We start from the raw sequence: 18,107 nt of genomic DNA, 5'->3' as shown, positions 1-18,107 counted from the left end.
TTCTAATTATTTTGGTAAAGAAGCCTCAGATGGAGAAGAGATGTGAAGAAGGAAAAGGAGAAAAGAATTTTGACAGAATGAACATCGAGTTGCTTCCATTTAATAAATTAGAATTACATATGAAAAGATCCTCATAAGAAATATCATTATAAAATCCATAAATCAAATACAATTCTAGATAAAATAAAAATAGAATTTGTAAGCAAAATGCAGGAGGAGGGACCTGATTTGAGCTGTGGTTTAGTGGATATGGACTTTGAGTCAGGAAGAATCTGAGATCAAATCTTGCCACAAACACTTAATAGATGTGGGACCCTGGGCAATTAATTTCTGTTAATCTCTATTTCCTCAGAAAGAAAGGGAAGACACTGTACTAAGCACTTTATAAATATTATTTCATTTGATCCTCACAACAATTCAATGAGGTAGGTGCTATTATTATATCTATTTCATAGCTGAGGGAAGTGAAGCAGACAGAGGTTAGGTGACTTGCCCAAGGTCACATAATTAATGAGTTTCTGAGGCCAAATTGGAACTTAAGTCCTCCTGAGTATAATATAAAGCACTTAACATGAACTCAGTTCAAAAAGGTCATAAAGGTAGATTGGAATCAGCTATGAAGAAGCTTACATAAGCTGAGTTTTACCCTAGAGGTAGTTGGAGCACTTTGGAGCAGAAGAAAGATATGTTTGACTTGGAGCTTAGGAAGGTTTTGTTTGTTTTTTGTTTGTTTTTTGTTTGTGTGTTTTATTATGTTTTGTTTGTGGGGGGTTGGTTTTTTGGCAGTTGTGTGAAAGATGAGTGAGAGATTAAAAATAAACATACTGAAGTAAAGAGATCAATTAGAAGGTTACTCTAATAGTCTAGGCAAGAGGCACTAAGGAACCAGAGGTGGTAACACATACCTGTAATCCCTGATAGTGGAGGAGCAGAAGGTTGTGAATTGCTTGAGCATCAGAGTTCTGGGCTACAGTAGGGTAAAGATGAAGGACATTTGCAGGAGTTCCAGAGTTAAGATGCTTAGCCTCCCAGAGGAGACACCTCCAGGCTACCTAAGGAACTTCCAGCCTGGGTGAGATGAGAGGACCTCATCTCAAAAACAAACAGAAGGGGCCATTAGGTGGCACAGCAGATACAGCACCAGCCCTGGAGTCAGTAGTACCTGAGTTCAAATCTGACCTCAGACACTTAATAATTAACTAGCTGTGTGGCCTTGGGCAAGCCACTTAACCCTATTGCCTTGCAATAAAAACTAAGAACAAACCAAAAACAACAACAACAACAAAAAAAAACAAAGTTTCTAATGACTTGAAGCAAGTTAACAATAGTGAACTGAGGGAAGTAGATATCCACAAAAAAAAAGTTAAAACATGGTTGGATATTGAAGAAAACGTCAAGGATTAGTCAATTTATTGTGTCTCACACAATAACCTCATGAACAATATTGGGAGATCATGGCTAAGGGTCCAGATAACTTGATTTGCAACTCATTGAACACTTGAAATCAAAGAGTAGCAAAGTAATTGTGAAAGGTTTCCAATGGAATATATACAAAAAGTGCAAATATCCAAATATTAATGATTAGAAGAATTGTATATATATGCAATAAAATATATTATACTACTATACTATGTATTATATTATAAATCAATGATTAGAATTATATATATCTTTAAAATAGACATGAAATTCTTCTAATCATTAATATAGATGCATTTAAGAATTAATGTATGTATACATGCAATTATTTTAATCACATATATGCATCTATATAGAGATGTCAGTATGTGCATATGTATAAGCCTTCTAATAATGCACACATATATGCAACAACATATAGTTAAAAGAGACTAGGACAGTTTGGTGCTGATCTGGAAGGAGAGGAAAATCCTAGATACTTTCTAGAAAGAAAACATGAACTTAATGAAAATTAAATCCAGAGAGAAAAGGAGAGCAATAATAAATGTTTATGGTTTTGAACTTGGGAGAATACTAGAGCATTTTATAAAACCTAAAATTCTCTCCTTACATTTGCAATTAGAAAAGAACAGAAAAAATAATGAAGTCCATTATAAGATACTAGGATTTCAGCTAGTCATTTTATTGTCTCACACAATAAACTCATGAACACTATTGGGAGATGACAGCTAAGGGACAAGATAATTTAATTTTAAACTCACTGAATAAATGAAGTCAAAGAATAGCAATTAGTGAAGAAAGGTCTTAGTTGGAATACACAGAATTATCCATGTTCCTATCCCATCCTATTCAATTTTTCTATTGTTTTGGATAGAGATACAGGGGGCTCACAGATCAAATCTGTGAATGACATGGGGTTTTGTGGGGGGCGGTAGAAGGGAGCTAGATGATACTGAGTCATAGGTCAAAAAGTTACAAAGAAGTGAAGTCAGGTGAGAAATGAGAATTCTGGATTAGGCTCTCTCCTTAAAGAGGTTTGAAGTACATGAAGCCACTCTTCAATCACAGAGGCATAAAGATGGATTGCCTAAACTGATAGAATATTTTTTAGCTTATGTTTTTTTTAATTTTCATCCAATTGTACATGCACATTTCCAAGTTATAAAATTTCCCTCCACCCTTCCTTCCCACCCTCATCACCTCAGTAGGGAATAGTCAGGTTAGCATTTTTACAAACGTATTTTGTAGAATCTTAAAGGATGATGAGGTTAACCCAATAATGAACTTCCTAGGGTCATGGAAGAGGGGGTTTAGAGAGAAATTCCAAAGTAGTACAGCCAGGTGAGAAATAAGGACATTAGTACCTTATAAATATTTGATGAATTATAAGAAAAGCTTAGCTGTGAAAAGTTCTTAATATATAAGTTACTTCTCTTTTAGAAAGCCACAAGTAAATATTCTCAAAAGTGAAGTATAAATTTAAAGTACAATGAGAGAATGAAGAAGGAGATTATTTGTTCTATGTGATTACTGTTATTATTTGACCTTCATTTTTCCAAAGCAGACCAATAACATTACAGGGTGATATCCTTACTTGTTTATGAATTGGATTTATTGGACTTGCTTGTCTCTTTAGCCTTACTGTCTCTTCCAGAGACAAGCAAGTCCAGTGGCAAGACAAATCAGAATGAATGAAACTGCTCAGGATACAGTCTTAAGTGTCTGACCAAGCTCTCAATACTCCACAATGCCTGCATCAACCATCTCTAGGTCTCTGAAACAATTGTTCTCATCCATCCCTTAATTGGGGGAAGTTTTCACATGCTTGGCATAGGGACCCCCAACTCAAACAATGGGTGTGAGCCCTGTCAGTTACCCTCTACCTGGTTTAACCCATCTGCAGAGATGGTTATACGTAGGTTTGACTTGCATACATGCAACTGTTTTTTGAAGCTTGCCCCCTTTCTAACTTGGCTTTATTATGAATAGTAAGCTTGTAATCTGAAGATATTATTATCTCTTATTAAATGGAGGAAATGCAATAGTAAAGAATGTCATAAATTGAATGCATGAGATTAAAACAAAACAATGCCCATAATTCTTGGGGGAACTACTGTTTGCATGCACAGTAGGATGTATGTGTAAAGATATCTTACTTGGAAACTTGTAAAGAACAGGAAAATCAGCTTTGTCTCTCAACTTCATTGGAGTGATGAGAGAATGTTTAATGACTGTCTCTTTCGGTGTATTCATTTTGTGAGATAAATTCTCCATCTACTTATTGTTCAGTTCTAATTTCCTTTCTGCGTGTCCTGGAAATTTACTGAAAAATGTGTACAATTGATGGAAGTTAAGGAATGAAGCAACTTGTATGCATTTTCTCATTTAGAAATAACACCAAAAAAAATCCTAGTGTTTGAACAATATTATTCACTAGATTTCCTCCCCACATCTTTAAGTCACATCCTGCTTGCCATCTCCAACTAGAACAAGGAGGATGACATGATTTGATTTATTACCATTCATCTAGTTACCAAAAGTACATATCACTCAAAAAGTGAACAATTAGCTGATTCAGGGGGTTGGGTGAGTGAAGTATGATTCCTGATCCCTGATTGGTGGGTGGAACATAATTGTGAGGTTTGACTATGTAGAACTTCAGGTTCTGGCTACTTAAATTATTACTGACTCACATAGACCCCACCCCCCTGATATTCAGAGGTAGAATGGTCTTATTCTGGAAACTCTGACACCATCTACAGTAGCATTAATTGTGTGAATGAATGAATAATCAGATCCATGAATGAATGAATGAATGAATGAATGAACATTTGCTAAACATCTACTAGACCTCAGATACTGTTAGGGTACAAATACACAGTCCTCAAGGCTCTAATAGGAAGTGGAAATAGAAATAGGATGGGAGTGGTCAAGGAGACAGTTTTGATCTAATATTTTTGGATATCAAACTATCTTGCCAGTTACTCCTCATACACCACATTGTATTTTCCATTTTCGAAACTTGACAGAGGTGTTCCTGAATGCCAGAGGCCTGCTAAGTTGCCAGTCAATAGATTTATGGGCCTATAATCAAGAATATTTAACTTTTAATATAGCCTCAGATATTTACTGGCTATATATCTGAGGTCAAGTTACTTGACCTGGTTTAACCCTTATTTTTTAAACATTGTGAGTTTCTGAAACTGATAACTTTTAATAAATTTAAATTTTTATTTAATAAATATTGAGTCTGTTCCTAATTATGGTTCACATTGTATAATATTTAAGGGTTTACAAAATGCTCTCCTTATAACAATCCTGTATAAATATTCCCATTTTAGAGAAAAGGAAACTGAGATTTTGAGATTAAGTGACTTTTACCTGATTTTTTAAATCACTTTTGATAATTAATTTAGAGTTCTGAGGCTACTTTAAGTAGCCTTATAGATGGGAAATTGAGGATCAAACAGTTCTAATAACTTACCCTTAGGCAGCTAGATGATGTAGTAGAGAGAAAAGTCACTGAACCTAACCTTAGGAAGACTTGAGTTCACATCCAACTTTGGATTCTTATTAGTTGTGTGTCCATAAGCAAGTCACTTTATTTTCTCTCTGTTTTCTCAGCTATAAATGGGGATAATAAAAATAGCTCTCGCATGTATTGTGAGAATGAAATAAAAATAAAATAATATTTGTAAAGTACTTGGAATAATGCCAGCCAGACAGTGGGTATTTTATATAAAGTTTATTTCCTTCCCTTTCTGTTCCCTGCATTCATGTAATATAACCTGTCTTCACCTCTCTATCATAGACTCTCTTACTGTTGTTCAGTTGTGTCCAACTGTTCATGGCTCCATGGAAGGACTTATCAGGTCCTTCTATACTCCACTATCTCCTGGAGTCTGTCCTAACTCATGTGTATTGTTTCCATAACAATATTTATCTATCAAATGCTCTGCCATCTCCTTTTCCTTTTGGCTTCATTCTTTCTCAATATCATGGTCTTTTCCAAAGAGTCCTTTCTTCTCATTATGTGATCAAACTATTTAAACTTCAATATCTGACTTTCCAGTGAATAGCCTAAATTAATTTATTTAAGAATCAATTAATTTGACCTCCCTATTTTCCAAGGGATTCTCAAAAGTCTTCTTCAGGGCCACAATCCAAAAGCACTGATTACAAAACATTTAGATTTCCAACTCTCACAGTCATAGATTGCTTACTGGAAAAACCTGTAACTATATATAGCTATAGATTAAATATAGAGTTATAGATATAGATATAGATAATATAGATATATATTAGATATAGATGTAGATGTAGATTAGAGATAGAGAGAGATAGAGATAGACATAGACATAGACATAGAGATAGAGATTAGACTTAGATATAGATATAGATTAGATAAAGACAGAGACACAGACAGAGATAGAGATAGAGACAGAGACAGAGACAGAGATAGATAGATAGAGAGAGAGATAGAGATAGAGATAGATAGAGATAGAGACAGAGATAGAGACAGAAACAGAGGCAGAGACAGAGACAGCGTTAGAGACAGGGACAGAGAGAGAGACAGAGAGAGAGAGAGATAGAGAGACATAGAGATAGAGAGAGAGATAGAAATAGAGATAGAGATATAGATAGATAGATAGATAGATAGAGAGAGAGAGAGAGAGAGAGAGAGAGAGAGGTATTGATATACATAATTTTGCCAGCAAGGTGGTATTTCTGCTTTTTAATTATGCTGGCCAGATTTTCCATAGTTTTTCCTTCAAGGAGCAAGTGACTTTTAATTTATGGCTATATTTTTGTCACCAGTGACCTATGAGCCCAAGAATATAAAATCTGACATTGCTTCCATTTCTTTTTTCTCCATTTACCTGGAGGTGATGGGAAAAGTTACCAGGATAATAATAATCTCTCTCTCTCTCTCTCTCTCTCTCTCTCTCTCTCTCTCTCTCTCTCTCTCTCTGTGTGTGTGTGTGTGTGTGTGTGTGTGTGTGTGTGTGTGTGTGTGTGTCTGTCTGTCTGAACAGTAAGCTTCAAGTCAGTTTTTTTTTCCCATTCTGGCTTCCTTTAAAGACTGGTTCAGGCACTTCCTTTCCTCATGTCCTTAAATTTTGGTAATAATTTCTTCCTCAATTTTATATAAATATAGTTACTTTTTTTCCAAGTAAAATGTAAACTCATTGAAGACAAGATTTCTTTTTTTTCCTGTTTTGACGAGTCTCTAGAAACTAGACAGCACAGTTCCTTATTATGTGCTTAATATAAGTTTGGATAGAACTGAATTGCTTCATACTGAGATTACAAATCAAGTCAAGTCAACAAGAAAAGAAGGAAAAAATAAATGATAATTCTAAAACTGCTTACTGATAGTAGGCATTGAAGTGATAGCTTCACCAATACCTCATTTGATCTTCACAACAACCCTGGGAATAGGTATTCTTATTATTTCTATGTTACAGTTGAGAAAACTGACATACGCTATATAACCTTGGGTCAGTCACTTAACCCCTTGCAAAACACAAAAAAGAAAGAAAGAAAACTGACACAGCAGAGTTTATGATTTATCCAGGGTCACAAAGGTAGCAAGTATCTGAGCCATATTCCAACTCGGTTCCTTCTGACTCCAGCCTAGCACTCAATCCTTGCTATCTCAATAAGCATTTATGATGTTTAAGCCACTATGTTAAATACTACGGATAAAAAGAAAGATTAAAAATAAATAGGTAGTACAGTGGCTAAAGTACTGGGCTTGGCATCAGTAAGACTCATCTTCCTTAGTTCAAATCTGGCATCAAATATTTTCTAGCTGTCTGACCCTGGGAAAATCACTTAATTCTGTCTGCCATAGTTTCCTCATCTGTAAAATGAACTGGAGAAGAAATTGGCAAACCACTCCAGAATCTTTGTCAAAATAAAAAAAAATGGGGGGGACAATATGGAAAAGTGAGCACAGATGAGATAGGTGCAAGATAAAATTTGGATAATCATAACAAGGAAGGTACAGCACCAAGGGTGAACTGGAAAGGCTCCTTTATCTGAGCTTTGAATGAAATGAGAGAATCCAGGAGTCTGAGAGCAGGAAGAAGAGAATTCTAAGGGACATTCAAGGAAAGAGCATTGAGTCAGCAAAAGGGGTGTGTTGAGCAATGAACACGTCCAGCTCCACAGGTCCACCTTGGCCTGTGCAAGTTCAGGTGGACACCATTTGATACCACTTATAGCTCCCCAAGTCTTGCCTTGTATTCAGCTGCCCTCCACTCAGTCTTCTTCCCTGATCCTCCATTTTCCAGAAACACAAAGTTGTCTAAATCCCAGAGTCAACTCACCCTGAGGGAAAAACTTTTCCCACAGACACCTATAACTTAGAGGAACCTTTTCCTCAATGATGAGCATAAGTTGGGCGGCTATGTGGCACAGTAGATAAGAACACTGGCCTTGGAGTCAGGAGTACCTGAGTTCAAATCCCACCTCAGACACTTAATAATTACCTAGCCATGTGGCCTTGGGCAAGCCATTTAGCCCTATTGCCTTGAAAAATCTAAAAAAAAAAAAAAAAACCCTCATGAAACCCTTTGGGCAGCTAGGTGGCATAGTGGATAAAGCACCGGCCTTGGAGTCAGGAGTACCTGGGTTCAAATCCGGTCTCAGACACTTAATAATTACCTAGCTGTGTGGCCTTGCCAAGCCACTTAACCCCATTTGCCTTGCAAAAACCTAAAAAAAATGATGAGCATAAGACACCCATCCTCATTCAGTCTTAGTGACTTTGAATGCCAGGTGTCAATGTTCAAACTCTGTTCTCCATCCTGTATTGATGTATCCTTTAATTCCATTCTTTGACTATAACAGCATTCCATGAAACTCACTCCCTCTTCATTTCCACTTAGTTTCCTTCACTTCCTTCAAGAGTTAGCTAAAATTTCAGCTTAGCTTCTATAAGAGGCTTGATGCCTTTCTTTCATCTTAGTATCTTCCCCACTGAGACTGCAGCTCCACTCTACCCTGTCTATGTCTAGTTTGTACATACTTGTTGTCAAACCTGTTTGGGGAATAACTTAAAAGCAATAACATTATAATAATAATAATTATTATTATTATTAACTACCTTTCTTCATATCTCCTGCATTTAATAGATTTTATACAGAGTTTGTGTTTATTAAATACTTAATAAATACTAGTTGAATGACTGAAGAGAAAGGAGGTCAGAGTCACTGGGCTGGAAAGTATAAGGAAGAGAATGATATATAAGAAGACTGGAAAAATAGTCTTTTAAAGATCTTTATAATTATTCTACAGAACAACAGCAATACAGAACAACAGTAAAGATATCCAATTGTGAAAGATGCCACTATTCTGATGAACACAATGATCCAAAGCAAGACCAAAGGATATATGATGAAGAATACTCTCCACATTCAAAGAGTGAAAACTGATAAAGTCTAAATACGTGTTGAAATTTACTTTTAAAATTTATTTTTAATGGGTTTCTTTGTGTCACTGTGTATATTTTCTTTTATGACATGGTTAATTTGGAAATATTTTGCATGGCTTCATATGTACAACTGATATCATATTGTTTACCTTCTCCAAGTGTAGGGAGGAGTGGGGGGAAGGAAATAATTTGGAACACAAACTTTGAAAAATGAATGTTAAATTTTTACATGTAATTGGGAAATATTTAATGAAATAATTGGCTTTCTAACCACATCTCTCCCATCTAATACTTGCAGAAGTAATTGTTGCGCTGCTGCTGTTTTTTTAAATCAAGAATAGAATATTACCTTTAACTCTTAATTTATAGGAAAGCTGCATGGAGTAATGAAAATAATGCTAGCTAAAATTGTCAGGAAAATTTGGGTTCAAATCTGGTTTCTGCAACTTGTTGGCAGACAGTGTCTTGATAGCTGTGTTGCTATGGTTAATTTGCTCCTAAGAGCTTCAGTCTCTTGGAACTCTGCTTCCCAGGTTTGTGCCATACTCAGATTTGATAAACATGATAAAAGTCATTGATTACAATAATGAAAAGAGCAGAGCCAATGGCAGATTCCTATAGCACTTTTCTAGACTTCCTTTTAAACTACTCTGAAGCCCCCTACCTGTTAATCCATGATCTTGCCAGATTGAACACAAGTCTATTGTGATCCTGTCAAAAGTCTGCCTAAAATTCCAGTGGCCTTGTCATTCTACCAACCTGCATGGGTAACTGTAAAAAAAAAGGAGACAAGATTAACGACTAGCTCTTAATGAATAAATAATTCATTAATCCATTCCCCAAGGAATCACAAGCTACCTTATCATTTATAAGTGTATTGTCTCTCATTAATAAGTCTTTGCTGGAAAAGACACAAAGGAGACATCTGGAAAGGGCCACATTCGGTCTAATTTTTAGAAAGGTCAACAGAATGGTTGGGCCAGAATGTAGGCCTATTAGGAGGAGAAAGTGGGGAAAGTTTGTGAGGTAAATGCCTGTCAGGTTCCTACCATGAGGTACAGAAGACATTTGTCTCTCAGACTCTCAGTTCGGCACTTTTCAGGAGTTTGAATTCTTCAAATTCACTTTGAAGAAAACAAGCTAAAAGAAGAAAGCAACAGCTAGGTACTTTATAATGACCATCTCAAATTGGCAAACGCAGCCAGGGTAGCTTGCTGTAGCTTTTGTTACTTATGTTATAGATGAAAGATGATGCATAGGCTTCATCAAGGGAGGTCTGGAGACTTAGCTCAATGGGAACTTAACCACTCCCACAGTGAGATGCAATGGGGTATAACTAGTATAAATCAAGTTTGGGGAATGTTAAATCACACTGATTCATGGGGAAATTTTGATCTCTCATTTGTACATGTGCGAATCTATGTGACAAATAAGCAGTTAGTAACAAGCATTTCACAAAATAATTTGCCTTGGGGAAAAAATATATATATATACACATGTGGGGGGAGATGGAGGTGTGGTGTGTGAAAAGATGACATATTTGGATCTATTTCATTTCGTATAAATAGTAATTATATATGGCAATTTGCAAAAATGATATCTTTTAAGTTTACATATAACCTGACATGGTTATAGTTATTGATATTTTTAAATGAAATATTCTTTATTTTATTTTCAGGGATAGTCAGAAAGAGGTTTCCCCCTATTGAAAAGAGTTACAACCTTTGGGGACATCCATTTGTTGTTTAGTTTTAGACATATTCCGTTTTGGGATTTTCTTGGCAATGATACTAAAGTGCTTTGCTATTTCCTTCTCCAGCTTATTTTAAAGCTGAAGATACTGAGGCAAACAGGGTAAACAGACTTTGCCCACACACAGCCCATATCTGAGAATGATTTTTGTACTCAGGTCATCATGACTCCAGGTTCAACTTTATATGAATTGTGACACCAGCCTGCCTCTATGGACATCCATTATAATGCATTAATTTAATTTTTATTTTTGGACTTAGATATTTCCTTACATAACCACTTATAAAAATCTGTTCCAGGTACTGCTTGTTAAAACTCTCTCCTCTCTCTCTCTCTCTCTCTCTCTCTCTCTGTATATATATATATATATATATATATATATATATATATATATATATATATATATATATATATATATCCCCCTCTCCCTCTCCCCCACACAGACATATATACACACACACACACAAACACTGCACAGTCATCAATTCAAATACTGTGTTTAGGCATTTAAGAGATATATTACACTGTTAATTTCTTGACATTTGAGGCTGTTCAAAATAGTGACTTCAGCTTGTACTTATGCCTCTGGAGCTTGTGGGTTCCTCTTTAAAAGGAGACTTTCAAGCAAAACTTGCACATAATTTTTCTTTCATTTATTCAAAAACAATTTATTAAGCATCTATTATTTGCCTGACTCTGGAATAGACAGTGGAGATTCAAATGCAAAAATGACACTTTCTGCCTTCCAAAAGCTAATGAATGAACATAGAAAAACTATAATGCATAAAAAATGTAAAATCATCACAGGGAGTAGAGGCACTAAAAACTGTGCTTAAGAAAATAAATTTCCTATAGGAGCTATACTAGAAATGAGTTTTTAGGGACTCGCGATAGTGGGAAATGAAGGCAACAAGGAAAGAGTTCTAGTGAAGGGAAGAAGGGGAAAGTTGAAAGGGGAGAGAACAGCTTGTGCAAAGATACCAAAATAGGAGGTAGAATAGTATATTTCAAATGAAGAATAGGAAGTAGCCCAGTTTGTCTAGACAAAGTATGGATCCTCAAGTTCTTTGACCTATTCATATGATAAAACTGAGTCCAAACAAATACTTTCCATTGCTTTGCACTTACCAAGCAATCTAAAAAAGAAATTTTAATTTTCTGTATGACATAATAAAATCTGTTAATAGTAACTGTTTGTATAACTTACATTCTTTGAGTAGTTTAACAAAATGAGAAACAGTTGGGAAAAGAGGCAATGGGCTATACATCATAATCATAATATTGATGAGTGAAAAGTTTGGCCTGCAAATTCAAGATGCTCATACTTGAGTTCCATGCTTATCATCTTAAGGGAACTTCCTTCTTTTTTTCATCAATAATTGAAGGGCTGTGGACTTTTGATAATGTAAGGATAAGAGATTCAGAAAATATCTAAGTTCACAAGAACATTAAGAAAATGAAGCAGTTTATTTCTTAATTACTCTTCTAAGGACCTCTTCTCAGTCTTTATTCAGCTAGTTCTTTGTAGCTTTTAACATAGTTGACATGCTACGTCGTTTTTAGGACACCTTGCTCTCAGTTTCCTTGGTCCTATTCTATCTGCACATTGCCAAATATTCTCAAAAATAAATGGTAATTTTGTATGAATTTGTAAGCCCAAGAGCAAGAGATAGAGAATTCCATTTAAATTAACTATAGATAATATTAATCTACCTTCTAAGACAAACCCAGAAACTGTATGAACACAAATAAAAAGCACTTCTCACCCAAATAAAGTCAGATATAAATAATTGTAAAAAATATTAAATGCTCATGGTTAAGTTGAGCTAATATTAATAAAAATGACAATTCTATTCAAATTAAATTACTTACTTACTTACGGCCATACCAATCAAACTACCAAATAACTACTTTACCGAGCTAGAAAAAATAGTAACAAAATACATCTGGAGCAAGAAAAGGGCACGAATAGCAAGGGAATCAAAGAAAAAAGGGTAAAGGAAGGTGACCTAGCACTACCAGATCTAAAACTATACTACAAAGCAGCAGTCATCAAAAGTGCCTGCTACCAGTTAAGAAATACAGTAATGGATCAGTAGATTAGGATAGGTTCTAAAGAAGTTGCAGTAAATGACTATAGCAATCTACTATTTGACAAACCCAAAGACATCAGCCTTTGGGATAAGAACTCACTACTTGACAAAAATTGTGGGAAAACTTGAAAACAGTATGGCAAAATCTAGGTATAGATTCACATCTCATACCCTATATCCAAATAAGCTCAAAATAGGTACAGGATTTATACATAAACAGTGACACCATGTATAAATTAATAGACCAAGAAATACTCTATCTATCAGATCTATGAAAAGGGGATAAATTTATGACCAAACAAGAATTAGAGCACATTATAAATGGCAAAATGAAGGATTTTGATATTAAATTAAAAAGGTTTTGTCTAATAAAATCAACATTGCCCAAATTACAAGGAAAGCAGAAAGCAAGGAAACAATCTTTACAACTAAGAGTTCTGATAAAGATCTCATTTCTAAAATATATAGGGAATTTCATCAAATTAATAAGGTTACAATTCACTCCCCAATTAATAAATGGTCAAATGATTTAAACAGACAGTTTTCAAACGAAGAAATTAAAACTATATATAATCATATGAAAAAATGCTCCAAATCATTGATTAGAGAAATGCAAATTAAAACGGCAATGATTTGTCACCTCACAACTATCAGATTGGCCAAGATGAGAAAAAGAGAAAATGATCAATGTTGGAGAGGTTGTGGGAGGATTGGGACATTGAAGTATTTCTGGTGGAGTTGTTAATGGATCCAACATTTCTGAAACTGTGCCCAAAGAACAATAAAACTTCATACCCTGTGACCCAGCAATTCCAACTCTAGGTCATATCCAGAAGAAATTATAAAGAAAGAAAAAAGTCCTACATGTTCCAAAATATTCATAGCTGCTTTTTGCAATGTCAAAGAATTGGAAATTGAGGGTATGCCCATCAATTGGGGAATGGCTATACAAGTAATGGTACATGAATACTATGGAATACTATTATTCTATAAGAAACCACAAATGGTTGGACTCTAGAGAAGTATGGAATGACTTATGGGATCTGATGCTGAGCAAAGGAAATAGAACCAAGGGAATAATGTACATATCAACAACAACATTGTTGGATGGAAGCAGAACTAGGACAACTGTATTGGATTGGCTGTGGACTATGTTATCCTAATCCAGAGGGAGTAAAACAAAACAACACACACACACACACACACACTTACACACAAACAGACAGACACACAAAACGACCCTTCAGAATCTGATGAACACTTTATAAAAATTGTCTCTTATATATCTCTTGACCTTAATCCTAATTCCTCATCCAGAAAATCATTAATCTGTAAACATTTTACAAAATATGTATTTACCAAAAAATATGTATGTACAATGCTAGCCTGTTTGCCGCTGAGGGGAAGGGGGTGGGAAGAGAGGGTGGAAGGAAATTTTGTAACTTAAAAATATACAAGTACATATGGATAAAAATAAATAAATAAATCTTAAAAAAAGAATTAGTAAGAATCCTCTCTATAAATTACAAAAATATTATTTACATAATTTCACTTGCTTCCACTCACACAGTCCTCATCCTCTTTCATAATCTCATCCTCTTCTAATTAGGAACATTCCATCTTAATTTTTGTGGTTGAATCACCCTTCTTCTTCTACCCACTTATTGTGAGTGTCCCTCCCTCAGGACTTTATCTATTTCTTGACTTCAGTGGCAATCTCCTCTTCTCCCAATAGTTCAATTTCATCTATAAGCAGTTGACTTACACACTCATATATACACACATACAGATATATATGTATAAATGTATATGTGATATATGTGTGCATGTATTTATGCATATTATATATATATATATATATATATATATATATATGGAGTGAAAGAGAGTGAAGACTAGAGGGTAGAAGAGGAAAATTTTCATATATATATACATCCCATGTATTTTCAATGCATATATATAATAACACATGTACATTTTTTATTTTTCTTTTCAGCAAAATATATGTTGTAGTTCTAGAAAAATATAAATATCTTTAAGGCATAAGATTAACCTCAGGATTAGTCATTAATACTTTTATAAATAATAGTTTTAATTTCACAAACATTTCTATTTTATATTAAACAGTTGTATATTGTATATGCATATGACAATCATTCCTAAGTGTGCTGATGTTATATATCAATACACATACATAAGTATATTTGATTTTAATCAACAGTTTATGATGAATGATACTTTTATATATAGTGTGAAGTCTAAAACTATTATTTCCCCTTCTTTTTCCATCAATTTCTTTGACTAAAAGTTTTGTTCTTAGTCTAGATGTTTTTATTACTTAAATTGACCTCTATAAAATGTTACTTTGATAAGTATGACATTAAAATTGCCAATTAACTTGCAAAATAGCACTGGGACCCAACTAGTGTGAATTTTATCTATACATATATAATGTATACATACATACATATATATATGCATATACATGATAATTTGTTCTAATCCAATGGAAATAGGAAATGCAAATTTGAAAATTGTCACAATTTCCTGCAATTCATTGTCATCACTATTATTTTTATTGGCACTTGAACTTTGAGCTTTCTTAACATGACCATGCCATTAAAATGTATGCATCCATTGGCTCCCTAACACAGATAAAGAACCCCTACAATTCAAAGTAACCTTTTTTTAGCTTATTCCTGACCATTAGAATGCGAAATCCCTGAGGACAGGGACTGTACTTTGACACTTTTTGCATCCCTTTTCATTAGCATGGTGTCGAACATATAATAGGTGTTTAATAAATGCTTATCAACTGACTCTCTATATTCTGTATTCCAGAAAGAAATATTACTACTATCAGAATTTGAGATTTGGCCTCTTGTTTCCTAGCTCCATTTATTTGAACAATGACTGCACCCCCCATGCCCAGAAATAACTCTTCTTCATCTTTATCTCTTAGAATCCTTATCTACCTTCAAGATACAGTTCAGGTAAAATCTCCTTCATGAAGCCATCACTGATCCCAGAACCTGATCCTAGGTTTCACTGGCTCTTCTGCTTATACCCTATTCATTATGCCACATTTCTTCAGTTCATTTGCCCAGAACTCCAAAAATCAGTCTTACAGTTAGTTGTTATACCTGTACTTGAAGTTTTCTTTCAGTATGACAGACCACCAACCAGAAGGCAGCCTCTGCTGATATCAACTTGGGAACCTAAGGTTAACTACCTGCCATTTCAAAGTATTAGAATAAGACTTTTGAAAAGCTCCTTAGATTATATAAAAAAAAAGAAAAGTCCCAACTTCTAAGTACTACAAAGAATAAATGATGAATAATGGTGCTATCTTCTTTTCTCTTAAGTACTTCAACCTGTGTGGTATTTTACAGATTTAATTTTGACTTTAATTCCATCAACTAAAAACAAAAGAAGACTAAAGTCTGAATTATTCTTAGAAGCTAAATGAAAACACTGCATTGGGTCCCATTACATAATGTGTAGAATATGAAAAACTGGAATCAGATTGAAAAATCATAACAACAAATTCCTATATACTGCAGATACCACCATTAGAAATAAGAAAACAATGTTGTGGCATATAATTTTTACCCTAAATAATATTTATATTTAAAGGACTTGAGTGTACAATACTTCCCCTTCTTGACTTTTTTTTGTTTGTTTGTTTCCATGGTTGGGGGCAGGGGGTGGAGTTGACAAATAACTCTCTAATGAAACTCATGTTATTTTCTCTGGAAACAGAGAAAAGAAATATTCTTAGCAGACCACTCTGGAAAACATTGCCCTAACAATGTTTTAAAAATGAAAATTACATGTAGGAAAACAGGGAACCCAAGATTGTCATAAGGCAGGTTTTTCATAAGGTTAAACACCTCATTTTAAATGTCATGGGTGTGGTGAAACACTTGTGTCTGATTCATTTTCAATTATCTCATCAGATTCTTGTTTTATTAACACTAATTGATACCCAAAGGCCTCATAACATTTTATATTTTTCTTTGAATTAGGGTACTATGTTTAGTCATTCTGGAAGATACTGCCTGATTAATGAGTACACAACTAGATGGATGGCTGTAGCCAAAGCAATCATTGGTTCATTCTAAATTGGTAGTGACCATATTAAATTCATTTCTCTCAGCATTTAAGAGTTGAAATATACCTTTGTGTAACTGGATAGAAGAAACTCACACTTGTCCCTTTATCTCCTTTATCTATTATTTTTTATTTATTTTTAATCCTTATGCACATGTATATTTTTAAGTTACTAAATTTTTTTCTGCTCTCCTTTCTCACCCACCTCCCCTCAGCGGCAAACAGTCAGATTACCATTGTACATACATATTTTTGAAAAACATGCTTACAGATTAGTCATTTTTGGTATGATGAATTAGGATTAAGGGAAAGAGGTACAGAAGAGATAATTTTTATGAATTGTTCATCAGATTCTGAAGAGTTGTTTTGTTTTGTTTTGTTTTTCTTCCTCTGGATGGGGATAACATTGTCCATAGCAGGTCTCCTAGGGTTGTTCTAGTTCTCTGAGCTACTGATAGTTCCTTTCTCTATTTTTAATCCAGGAGCTAATAATAGTGATGCTGGGCAATTTTATATCTAACTTGATTCTTTCAACACACCCTATGAGGTAATACAGGTAAGACAAGCATCAAGTTATTCCACCATTTTATTAATGAGACAGTTGAAGGCCAAAAAGTCTATGAGTTCCCAGAGAGTCACATAGACAAGTGAGGAGAAAATCAAGGCTGGGCATTATTATGCCCAGGAGTTATCTGATGCCCTTTCCATTGTATCCACAACAAGTTATTCTAGGAACTAATGATAATGAGATCCAAGTCCAAATTGTTGGCTGTGTCCCTGATTGGCCAAACAGTGCAACAACAATATCCATCAATCCCAGTTATTATATCCCAGTCACTCTGCTAGAGACTAGAGACACAAACACAAAATGAAATAAACCCTGCTCTACACTTTTTCTTAGTTTTTTGCTAGGCAATGGGGTTAAGTGGCTTCCCCAAGGCCACACAGCTAGGTAATTATTAAGTGCCTGAGGTCAGATTTGAACTCAGGTACTCCTGACTCCAGGGCCAGTGCTCTAAGTACTGTGCTACCTAGCCACCCTCTAGCTTACACTTTCTCACAGAAACTATGTAGATGTAATATGTACACACACATTTACACACACATACATATAAGTACACATGTATATGCATATTCACACATATAGACAAAATAAACATACATTCATACAGATACACATATATACATACAAAATAAACCTATCAAAATTACAAACTGCATACAGGGAAGAAGTATTGGGGGATTATTAAAAATAGCAACCATCTATTAGCTGATGTTTGAACTGTATC

Source organism: Macrotis lagotis, chromosome 7 (genome assembly GCF_037893015.1).
Source record: "Macrotis lagotis isolate mMagLag1 chromosome 7, bilby.v1.9.chrom.fasta, whole genome shotgun sequence".
NCBI classification, from domain to species: domain Eukaryota; kingdom Metazoa; phylum Chordata; class Mammalia; order Peramelemorphia; family Peramelidae; genus Macrotis; species Macrotis lagotis.
This window is presented reverse-complemented; position numbering follows the sequence as displayed.